This window comes from Papaver somniferum, chromosome 7, assembly GCF_003573695.1.
Source record: "Papaver somniferum cultivar HN1 chromosome 7, ASM357369v1, whole genome shotgun sequence".
Lineage (NCBI taxonomy): Eukaryota > Viridiplantae > Streptophyta > Magnoliopsida > Ranunculales > Papaveraceae > Papaver > Papaver somniferum.
This window is the reverse complement of record NC_039364.1, coordinates 156,530,429-156,543,205: the sequence shown is the minus strand read 5'-3', so window position 1 is coordinate 156,543,205 and position 12,777 is coordinate 156,530,429. Positions and strand designations below refer to the sequence as shown.

The 12,777-nt window shown below is 41.3% G+C and overlaps 1 pseudogene; it reads right to left on the bottom strand.

The window, feature by feature from the left end:
* Window positions 1–5,813: 5,813 nt before the first annotated feature.
* On the bottom strand, window positions 5,814–5,913 carry LOC113300789 (annotated as a pseudogene).
* Between the last annotated feature and the right edge of the window lie 6,864 nt (window positions 5,914–12,777).

Here is a 12,777-nt window from a genome sequence, read left to right as displayed (position 1 = left end):
GACCACCAACATGGGACACTTTCACTCCCATCAACCAGATTATTTCTGATTTCAACATCATCACTGTCGAAGTTTTACGAGCCGCGGGAATTTCTCAACATGAAGTCGTACATGTGTACCGAAGACTCCAAATGCACGCCACAAAGATACATTCACATATTCGGCCAAGCCATCGGATCTAACAGAAGCGTAACTGGGGACTACTCACCATATCCCATTCCACACGATAGTCCAAGATTCGTAAGATGGTTCGAAGGATTCCACTTGGAACCAAGTCCTTGAAGACTTGATAGTAGCACATCACCAACGAAACGTCTCCCAACTCATCTATTTCATCCAGTGTCTCCGGAAGATTTCGACCAACATAAGCATCCACAACATATTGTCATCGCGATCAGAGGGTCCGGGCATTGAACAACCTAAAATCAAGGATGAACCGAAAACGCAACCACATCCATCCGTCCCAAGAATGTAATGGAGTTTGATAAATTTTGGAATCCACTGGAGAGACACTGCAGACGAAAGCACGGATCCGGACGAGCAACAGAAAACAGAAGAAAGTCAATATCTATTTTCATGCGGACGGAGTTTCCAGAGTTTGAATAAAATAAAGATTCCTTCTTGCTCCATGAAACGGATGACTGGGCGCGACTATGCCACCTCGGGCCCGCAACATCCCTCCTGAGTTCTTCCTGAATTTTACTGTCGAGCTGTTTTCACCTCCCGAACGAACTCAAAACCTAAATATTCCCTCGTGTGGAGATAGGAAATTATTTTCCGTTCAGAATAGAGTGGCGGACCGTCAAAATCCGAGTTCGTACGAGATTTCTACAGCGATTCTAGTAAGGGGCGCTAATTAGGGTTGCAACATGCTAAAAATTGAAGCAAGTTGTTACCTTCCCGAAGCCAGTCGTCACCTTCCCAGGGAAATGAAGCAAGTTGTTATCTTCCTGAAGCCAGTCGTCACCTTCCCAGGGAACTGAAGCAAGTTGTTACCTTCCCGAAGCCTGTCGTCACCTTCCCAGAGAACTGAAGCAAGTTGTTATCTTCCCGAAGCCAGTCGTCACCTTCCCAGGGAACTGAAGCAAGTTGTTATCTTCCCAAAGCAAGGCATCATCTTCCCACGGAGCTAAAGCAAGCTGCCATCATTCCACGGGCCCGCAATTCTTCCTGAATTTTATTGTCGAGCTGTTTTCACCTCCCGAACAAGCTCAAAACCTAAATATTTCCTCGATGGGAGATAGGAAATTCTTTTCCGTTAATAATGGATGGGCGGACCGTCAAAATCCGAGTTCGTACGAGAATTCTACAGCGATTCTAGTAAAGGGCGCTAATTAGGGTTTCGGCATGCCAAACCCTAATTCAGACAAAGTTGCCATCATCCCATGAAACTGAAGCCGGTCGTCATCCTTCTATGGAACTGAAGCCAGTCTTCATCCTTCCAAGGAACTCAAGCTAGCTCCACTCCGAGCCAAGCAACGCAAGCAGCTCCATTTCAAGACGATCAATGCTGACGGCTCCCATTCCAAGCCGACCAACGCCTGCGTCTCCCATTCCAAGTCGAGCAATGCCTGTGGCTCCCATTCCAAGACGACCAATGCATGCGGCTCCCATTCCAATCCGACCAATGCCTGCGGCTCCCATTCCTAGCCGACCAATGCCTACGGCTCCCATTCCAAGCCAACCAATGCATGCGGCTCCTATTCCAAGCCGACCAACGCCAACGGCTCCGCTCAAGCCACACCAATACCGAAAAATCGCTAATCCAGCACCTCCGCGTTCCCTATCCCATCCAAGATGACGCGTGACCAAGCCAAGCCGATAGTCAACATCTTAACCAGCAACCGCCTCTACCATTTCAAGGTCTAGCCAGTAACACCACGAGTAGAATTTACGGAAGGCCTCCAACACAAGAATCACGAATTTTCCTTACCTCTCGAAAAAAGTTTAGTCGGGTCTTCCTGACCATCTTTTCATGACTTGCCATTTCGATTTTATCCTGGCCTGTCACCATCTTATGCTTACCTTGCAACAATGCTCCTGTTTCGAGCTAAGCAGGGGACTTAATGTTGATGGTGGTTTCTAGCTTAAGGTTAAAATCGTAAAACCTTACATCTGACATGACGTCACTACAACCACTAGCGCATTTATTGAATCATTCAACATACCTGCGTAAGAATTACCAGGGTACCTTTTTTTTATATACATGTGTCATGTTCCACGGCAGAACCCTTAGTATTGACCGACATCATCTTCCTACATACCAAACCCTAATTCTCATGCTACCGCGCCAAGGCATGCCAACCATGCCAGCCGCACCATTGTACCAATGGAAAACCATGCCAACCACATCTCCGCGTCAAGGCATGCCAACCATGCCAGCCGCACCACTGTGCCAATGGCAAACCATGCCAGCCACATCTCCGCGCCAAGGCATGCCAACCATACCAGCCACATCTCCGCGCCAAGGCATGCCAACCATGCCAACCACACCACTGTGCCAATGGAAAACCATGCCAGCCACATCTCCGCGCCAAGGCATGCCAACCATGCCAGCCGCACCACTGTGCCAATGGAAAACCATGCCAGCCACGTCTACCGCGCCAAGGCATGCCAACCATGCTAGCCGCACAATGCGCCAATGGAATGCCAAACCCTTGGCCCCACTGATAGACGTATTTTTGTGTCTAATTTGTCCTCAATGTCCGTATTGTTGGAACTCTATTTTTGTACTAATATTGGTTTTTATGTATTTTTAGGAAATAAACATTTTTGGAAAATTCGGCTCGAAAAGTTGTCCGGGGCACCCTTGAAGGACAATTGTTATTCGTACTCTCACTATCGGTTAAGGGGCACCTCAGTGGACACCTGATATTCGCACCCCAGTTCAGGATAGGGGGACACCCTTTCTTCTTCGTTTGTAAATTGTTTTTTGGCGGGAAATGAAATTCTCAACTGGCAGAAGTTTGATCACAAAAATGAAGGGGTTACGGGTCGATTCAATGGCTGAAATTTGATAGAGAGATGTGATATAGGTTAAGGAACACATTTTGGGCAGTGGGTTCGATCGGAATTGGCTGGAAAACGCGTGATGATTCACACACCCAAACAGAGCACGTGTACTGTAACACGAGCAAAATTGAAGTTCTTGTGTGCATGGAGGAGTTCTACTAGCGTTGAAAGAGTGCTGAGACGTGGAGAAGGCTAACTAGAGCGTGCAGGATCAAATCTAACGTGTGTAGAAGCCAAAAATGGAAATTATTGTTAAATATGGGCAGCGAGCAATGACGGGATTAATGGGAGATTATACGGTGTTATGGTCGGATATTTTTGTTCTAAAACACTATAAATACAAGGCTAAAGAGTTTAGCAAGTTTGGAGAGTATTTGGGGAAAGTTTAGGAGTCGAGAGAATCAAAACAAAATCACGCAGAGAAGAGAAGATTTATGCTGGTGTAGTTGAAGACGAAGAACAAAATACGCTCCAGGAAAGTCGTTGAAAGGTGTCGCTTAACTGCGACAATTTCCAATTCCTTTCCCGCGACTTAGAAACAGTGCTTACAGCACTTCATTTGTATCGTTCTTCCCTGACGCTTCCTGTGTGTTGCAAAGTACGGTCGAATATTGATTTTTTTTGACATTTCTCTTCATTGTAATCAACTTTTGAGCATCAATGAAATATTTTGAGAGGTTTTTCATCATGAGTAGCTAAAACCAATCCCAGGGGTGACGGAGGAAGCCTTTCTTGCAATATTTATGTGGTAATTTTTATTTGATTAATTTTTGCAATATTTATATATGATTAATTGCATTGAAAATAAATGATTTAAATGATTTTTATTAATCAAATATATTTTCTCTTGATAATACATGCTTAGTTTTATACTCTTGATGTATTATGCTTGCGATTAATCTTTGATATTTTGAGAATCTGCTTTTGGCAATAGTTAGAATCAAAACAATTATTAAATTTGCATAATAAAAAATAAATAAAACTACATAAATATTGTTGAATGGTGGAATCATCACCCCTATTTTCTCCATAAAATTTATATCACTTGTTAATTGAATTTTCTACATTTCTAAATTATTTAAATCTAAAAAAAATTATTCCCTTCACAAGTTCGAAAAGAACCAGTTTTCACCACTATCTACAACAACTTTTGAAAATACATCAAATTTTTGGCGCCGCCGACGCGGACCTGTGCTTAGGTAGATTTTTTTTTTTAGGTTTATTATTTTTTTTCCTTTTTACGTTTCTTTTTGTCTTTGATTTGCAGGTTCGAAGTGGAGTACTAAGGACCTTGGAAGGAAAAGCTTAAAGCGAAAGGAGCGAAAGAGGAATTTTTTTTTTGTTTTATATATAGAAAAGAGAGAAAAAAAAAAGAGAGAATTTTTTTTTTAGGTTATTTTTTTCTTTTTCTTTTGCACTTTACTTTATTTGGACTTTGGACTGGACTCTTGGACTTTATTATTTTTTTTTTTAAAAACCCTACGAAAGGGTAGTTAAATACAAACCGTGTACAGGGAAGGACGGTGATTACAATATCACCTCGGCCCCTCGGGTTCGCACACGGCATAGGAGTCGTGGCCCGAGTCGACGATAACGGTTCATCCCCCGTCTGGTACGGAAGGTAAGTCCAATCGAAACACTCGCGAATCTCCTATAAGCGAGTTACTGTATTCCTTAAGGTGATCATTGATTGAGGACGAATTTGGACTGTCTTTATTTTCCTAGTAAAGGGAAAGGCCTGGCCTAAACAAGATAAGGGTTCGGATTTCATCACTGCTCCCTTCTTTCCCTCTTTAGGAGAACAAAACCTAACGCGAACCCAAGCTTTAAAATCTGATTATAAAGAGACCTATAGGGTATCGAGCTTGTTAGGAAAAATTTTCAAAGGATATTGGTTATTCTTTTAGCATACTTCGAAGTTCATGACGGTTTCTGTGAGTTGAATGCGTGACTGCGCCGCCTTGTACTGCGGTGAGGCCTTGGGTATCAAAGCTCCACTAAGCTTCCCTCGCCTCGATTCAACTTACTTTGACTCGGAGTGATTCCAGAGGGGTTTGCTTAAATTGTAACGAATTCCCTTTCGAGATATAGAAGCTAGTCTAGAAACAATCTAAGTGAGCCATCATGCTTGTTGTTTTCTAGAAATCTCTAGGTTTGTTGTGGTAAAGTCGAGTTAGCCTGCTGTGTGATTGCTAGAACCTTCCTGTTAGGATTTTTATTTCTTTTTGATTTTTTTTAGTGTATGCCCGATTTTGTTAATAGGGCTTGGAAAAGAGATACTCTAGGTCGTCTGATTAGTGATAAACCTAGTAGTTCTTCTTGTGGAGGCGGGGAGCTCGAAGACTCTTCTTTAGAGAGCCCCGTTTTTGGAAACTTCAGTTTTGAGAATCTACGTCTTTGTGAAGAAATTTCTCCTAGTCCTTTGGTAGTGCCAGAAATGGCAACTTTAAAAGCTTTATTGAACCCAACTAGGACCTCTCGTCCGTCTTGTATCAAGTTAGCTGAAACCGAGGCAAATTATGAACTCAAACCTGGGACTTTACAGATGCTCCCAACCTTTTTAGGAAAAGAGAATGAGAACCCCTATTTTCATGTTAGGGAATTTGAGGAAGTATGTAGTACTCTGAAAAATAAAAACCTTAGTGATGATGCACTGAAACTTAGGTTATTCCCCTTTTCCTTAAAAGATAAAGCCAAATCTTGGTTGTATAGTTTGGATTCTGAGTCAATTGAAACCTATGAACAACTTACATCTGCCTTTATACATAAGTTTTTCCCAAGGCACAAAACATCGTCTATTAGGACACAAATTTGTACTTTTTCTCAACAAGAGGGAGAATCTTTATATAGGTATTTAGAAAGGTTCAATGACTTAATTTCTCAATGTCCTCATCATGGTTTAGAGAAGGTTAGGTTAGTTCAGATCCTCTACGAGGGTTTAGACTATTCAACAACGACCATGGTTGAGTCCTTATGCACAGGTGGGTTTGAGAATAAAACTGTTGATGAGGCGATGACATTTTTGAATGAAATTGCCAATAAGACCCAACAATGGGAAAATAATAGGGAACCCCAGAAAACAATTCTTCTAAGTAGAGGAAATGTCAATAGGGTAGAAGGATCCTATGAGTCAGATGCTAAAATAGCATCCATAGCCAAAAGGTTAGAAGTGTTAGAATTAGGTCATTCTAGTGGTACTAGTGGTAGAATATAGCCTTTTTGGGAAGACCATATTGTTGAAGAGCAAGACAATGCTCTTTATAACAACACTAGATTCGATAACCGTCAGAAGTTTGACCCTTATTCAGAAACCTATAACCCTGGCTGGAGAAACCATCCCAACCTTTCTTGGTCTAAGGGCCAGAATCAAGGTCAGTCTAGTAACTCTCAAGCTCCCCCAGGTTTTGGCTATCCTAAGAATCCTTCAGCCCCGGCACAGTTTCAGAACCCTTCGGATAAGAAGATTATGAGTTTAGAAGAGTCTCTTGCTTTGTTAACTCGTAACACTATGGAGTTTCAGCAATCTGTTGCTCAAGGTATAAAAGAAAATAAGAGAATAGGTCAGTCTAACTCTCAGGCTATTTCCGAGTTGAAAACCCAGGTTAGTCATATAAATGAGTCTTTGAGGGAAAAAGGTAAGTTTCCTAGTCAAACTCAACCCAATCCTAAAGCAGAGAAATCGTACAATCATGTGAACTCTATTACAACCCTTAGGAGTGGAAAGAAAGTTGACAATAAGGTTGCCATGCCTGATAGTGACCATGCTGTAGTTCACCCTTATGAGCCAGAAAATGAGAAGACTGATAGAGTCTCCAAAGATACCAATGAGGGTCCTGATGAGCCCGACTTTGTTCCCGGAGCCCCGTTCCCCCAGCTGCTAGTTCCGACTAAGAGGGAGTCCAACTTTAATGATATATTGGAGGTTTTTAAGCAGGTTAATATCAACCTTCCGTTATTAGATGCAATTAGGCAGATTCCCTCTTATGCCAAGTTCCTTAAGGACTTGTGTACGCGAAAGCGTAAGCTCAGTGTCCAGAAGAAAGCCTTCATAGCTAGTCATGTGAGTTCTATTATTCAGAATACCACTACTCCTAAGTATAAAGACCCAGGGTCCCCTACCATTGCTTGTACAATAGGTAATTACCGTGTTGAGAAAGCGTTGCTTGACTTAGGAGCCAGTGTGAACTTACTGCCATACCATGTGTACCTTAAGCTAGGACTTGGTGAGATGAAACCTACACAGATGACACTTCAGTTAGCTGATAGGTCCGTTAAAATTCCTCGTGGTGTGATCGAGGATGTTCTCATAGAGGTCGACAAGTTTATTTATCCAGTGGATTTTGTTATCCTAGATACCCAACCTGTCCCTGACCCAGAGAACCAGATACCAGTGATTTTAGGTCGCCCGTTTTTAGCTACATCCAATGCGATCATTAACTGTCGAAATGGTATTATGAATTTGTCTTTTGGTAATATGACTATTGAGCTGAACATTTTTAATATTAGTAAGCTACCCTCTGAACTAGATGACTCGAATATAGAAGAGGTGAACATGATATGAACATTAGTCGAGGAGTCATTACCAAACACTTTGTTAGAAGATCCATTAGAGAAATGCCTAGCTCACTTTGGGATTAATTTTGATGATGATAAGGTGATTAATGAGGTGAATGCGTTGTTAGATTCAACCCCTTTGTTAGATACTAGTAATGAATGGAAACCTAAGTTCGAACCACTACCAGTTTCTAAGTCTACCCTAGTTCCTTCTTTAGAAGAGCCTCCTAAGTTGGACCTAAAACCATTGCCAGATACCCTGAAGTATGTGTTTTTAGGCCCGTCTGAGAATTTACCTGTGATTGTTTCTTCCGACTTGGATAGAGATCAGGAAAGTAGGCTAGTAACCGTCCTTTAAAACAACAAGGAAGCTTTAGGGTGGACCATAACAGATATTAAGGGTATAAGTCCTACTGTTTGTATGCATCAGATCTATTTAGAGGAAGACACCAAACCTTCTAGGGAGATGCAACGTCGACTAAACCCCAATATGAAAGAAGTAGTTCGAACTGAGGCTCTTAAGCTATTAGATGCAGGCATTATCTACCCTATTTCAGACAGTAAGTGGGTCAGCCCCGTTCAGGTTGTTCCCAAGAAATCTGGTATTACTGTAGTCCAGAATGATAACAATGAGTTAATCCCGACCCGAGTGACCACGAGTTGGCGTGTTTGTATTGACTATAGGAAATTGAACAAGGTCCCTAGGAAGGACCACTTTCCCCTTCCCTTCATCGACCAGATGCTAGAGAGATTAGCTGGACATAGTCACTACTGCTTTTTAGATGGATACTCTGGGTATAATCAGATCGTTATTTCCCCAGAAGACCAGGAGAAAACCACTTTTACCTGTCCCTTTGGTACCTTTGCGTATAGACGCATGCCTTTCGGGCTATGTAATGCCCCTGCGACTTTTCAGCGTTGCATGATGAGCATATTTTCTGACATGGTAGAACGGTTCTTAGAGGTCTTTATGGATGATTTTTCGGTGTTTGGTTCGTCTTTCGATGAGTGCTTGCATCATTTGTCATTAGTTTTGACTAGGTGTAAGGAAAAGAATTTAGTGCTTAATTGGGAGAAATGTCACTTTATGGTTCGTTCAGGAATTGTTCTAGGGCATATTGTATCTTCAAAGGGTATAGAGATAGATAGAGCCAAAGTTGACCTTATTAAAACTTTACCGGTCCCAAAAACCGTAAGAGATATTAGGTCATTCTTAGGGCATGCTGGTTTTTATCGTCGTTTCATTAAGGATTTTAGCTTGATGTCTAGACCTCTTTGCAATTTGCTTGCAAAAGATGTTAAGTTTGTCTTTGATGATGCTTGTTTAGAGGCTTTTGAGAAGCTTAAGTCATTACTCACTACCGCCCCCATAGTCCAGGCACCCAACTGGAACCTACCCTTTGAGATCATGTGTGATGCTTCAGATTATGCTATTGGTGTTGTGCTAGGTCAGCAAGAAAATAAGTTACTTCATGTGATTTACTATGCTAGCAAAACTCTGAATGATGCCCAGTTGAACTATACCACTACCGAGAAGGAACTATTTGCCATTGTGTTTGCCTTAGACAAGTTTAGACCCTATCTCTTAGGTTCTAAGATCATCATATATACTGATCATGCTGCTTTAAAATATCATTTGTCTAAGAAGGATACTAAACCTAGATTTATTAGGTGGATTCTGTTGTTGCAAGAGTTTCCTCCATACATTAGAGACAAAAAGGGTGCCGAAAATGTTGTAGCAGATCACTTGTCTAGGCTAGTTGTTAGTTCCCCAGATGATTCCCTTCCTATAAGGGATAGCTTTCCTGATGAACAATTGTTCTTTGTTACCCAATTACCTTGGTATGCGAATATAGTGAAATATCTTGTTACTGGTCGAATGCCCCAACATTGGGGTAAACAAGGTCGTTCTAGATTTTTAGCCGAGGTTAAGCACTTATTTTGGGATGATCCTTATTTGTTTAAGTATTGTCCAGACCAGATTATTAGGAGATGTATACCTGAGAGTGACCAGTCCAGTATTATTTCTTTTTGTCATGATCATGCTTGTGGGGGTCACTTTAGTGCTAAGAAGACTGCTGCTAAGATATTGCAGTGTGGATTCTATTGGCCTTCGTTGTTTAAAGACTCCCATAGTTACTGTGTTACTTGTGAACGTTGCCAGAAATTAGGAACCATTTCCCGTAAGAACATGATGCCCTTGAACCCGATTCTGATTGTTGAGGTCTTTGATGTGTGGGGTATTGACTTTATGGGTCCGTTCCCTAATTATTTTGGTAACCTATACATCCTTGTTGCTGTAGACTATGTCTCTAAGTGGATTGAAGCGGTTGCGTGTAAAACCAATGACCATAAGGTTGTCATAGAGTTCTTGAAAGAAAATATACTTACAAGTTTTGGTACACCGCGAGCTATAATTAGTGATGGAGGGTCGCACTTTTGTAATGGACCTTTTAGGCTTTTAATGAAGAAATATGGTATTACTCATAAGGTAGCTACCCCGTATCAACCACAGACTAGTGGTCAAGTTGAGGTTTCCAATAGGGAGATAAAACGTATATTAGAGAAAACAGTTAATCCTAATCGGAAAGACTGGTCGTCTAGGCTTACTGATGCCTTATGGGCTTACCGTACTGCGTTTAAGACTCCTATTGGAATGTCGCCTTATCGGCTTGTTTATGGCAAGGCATGTCATTTACCTGTTGAGTTAGAACATAGAGCTTATTGGGCTGTTAAGCAGCTAAAATTTTCACTCGACAAGGCAGGAGCCCATAGGAAACTCCAGCTCAATGAGTTGGAAGAGATTCGTAGAGATGTGTATGATAGTGCGAAGGAGTATAAGAACAAAATGAAACTTGTGCATGATAGGAATATTCTAAGAAAGACATTATCTCCAGGTCAAAAAGTTCTTCTGTATGATACCCGCTTACATCTTTTCCCTGGGAAGTTGCGTTCTCGGTGGACGGGTCCTTTTATTGTTCGCACTGTTTTTCCTCATGGAGCTGTTGAAATTAAGTCACCGGATGGTAGTAGTTCTTCGAAGGTTAACGGTCAAAGATTGAAACCCTTTTTAGAGCCCTTGCCTACAGGTGATATTGAGGAGGTCCCTCTGGAGGACCCTGTTTACCCTTGGTTGACCATCGAGGCGGATTGTATGTTGTATATTAGTTTTTGATTTTCTTCACCCAGGTACTATCTTTCCAACTTCTCCTCGTGTTATGTTACTTTTGGTACTGCTCTTTCATTAGAAACATTGAGGACAATGTTAGATTTAAGTTTGGGGGTGGGGAAGAAACTTTTTGTTAGTTTTAAGTTGCAATAAATAAACTCCAGAGCCTAGAAATTTACGCCTATTAAGGATAGCACTAACCAATCTAAGTGGATGGAAACATTTTTGTTTTAGGAGTTGAGGAACCAATCTGACTAGATGGAAACACCTATAGAGTCTATTCATAAAAGCACAGAGCTCAGGTGTTAGAAATAACATGATAGTTTCGCCATATCTCGTCGAGTCCTTTTCACTTTCTATTTTTTCTTTTATTTCAAGTGATTTGGTGGGGCACACGATTCAAGTTGTTACCTTTGCTAGGGTGAAATAGAGTGACTGAGTTACCTTTTCAAAAAAAAAAAAAAATTAGACCAGACCAGTAGACCAATCGGAATAAATACTAACACTTGGATAGCAATATGTGTGTGTTCTCCCTGTCTCCGTCGCCTAAACAAGCGTGGAATGCAGGATCCACGGGAATTACCATGTAATCTGCTGACAAGAAACATGCGCTTGGGTCCACAAGATCCAATCATGTTGTTAGTTCTTAAATAAATGTGTGTTTAATAAAGTCGACCACTGGTACCCTTGTATATGCCAGTTGTGTTGACCTAGAGTTAGGATTACTGACCACTGGTTCCCTTGTATATGTCGGTGTGTTAATATTAGTCAGACCGGTATCTCAGTCATTTAGGTTAGGTTCAGTTGGCAGAGGCCTTCAGACAGATATGGGAAACACCGTTCACTTTTCAACCATCTACATTTTTCTTTTTCCATCTTCTTAATATTTTCATGTGATTAGTCTGACTCCGAGTATGATGTCCATCGTGAAACTATCTTAATAGAGATCTGTCACTTATTTGAATTTTAGTATGCTTGAGTGAAAACTCGTGTACAGTAATTGGAATTTCGCATCAGGGTACTTCCTCCTATAATTAATAAGTATGCCAACCAAGGAGGTTCTTTAGTGCTTTCCAAGATTTTGCGTAGATAGTTAGGGTCTGGAGTAAAGGTTTTGTGGGTACACCTCTGGTAAACCCTCCGGAGACAACACTCCGCCACTAGGGCCACCTAGGGGTTCAAATGATTTTCCTTTCTAAATAAATTTGCTCGAGGACTAGCAAATAATAAGTTTGGGGGTATTTGATAGACACATTTTTGTGTCTAATTTGTCCTCAATGTACGTATTGTTGGAACTCTATTTTTGTACTAATATTGTGTTTTTATGTATTTTTAGGAAATAAACATTTTTGGAAAATTCGGCTCGAAAAGTTTCCCGGGGCACCCTTGAAGGACAATTGTTATTCGGACTCTCACTATCGGTTAAGGGGCACCTCAGTGGACACCTGATATTCGCACCCCAGTTCAGGATAGGGGGACACCCTTTCTTCTTCGTTTGAAAATTGTTTTTTGGCGGGAAATGAAATTCTCAACTGGCAGAAGTTTGATCACAAAAATGAAGGGGTTACGGGTCGATTCAATGGCTGAAATTTGATAGAGAGATGTGATATAGGTTAAGGAACACATTTTGGGCAGTGGGTTCGATCGGAATTGGCTGGAAAACGCGTGATGATTCACACACCCAAAACAGAGCACGTGTACTATAACACGAGCAAAATTGAAGTTCTTGTGTGCATGGAGGAGTTCTACTAGCGTTGAAAGAGTGCTGAGACATGGAGAAGGCTAACTAGAGCGTGCAGGATCAAATCTAACGTGTGTAGAAGCCAAAAATGGAAATTATTGTTAAATATGGGCAGCGAGCAATGACGGGATTAATGGGAGATTATACGGTGTTATGGTCGGATATTTTTGTTCTAAAACACTATAAATACAAGGCTAAAGAGTTTAGAAAGTTTGGAGAGTCTTTGGGGAAAGTTTAGGAGTCGAGAGAATCAAAACAAAATCACGCAGAGAAGAGAAGAGTTCTGCTGGTGTAGTTGAAG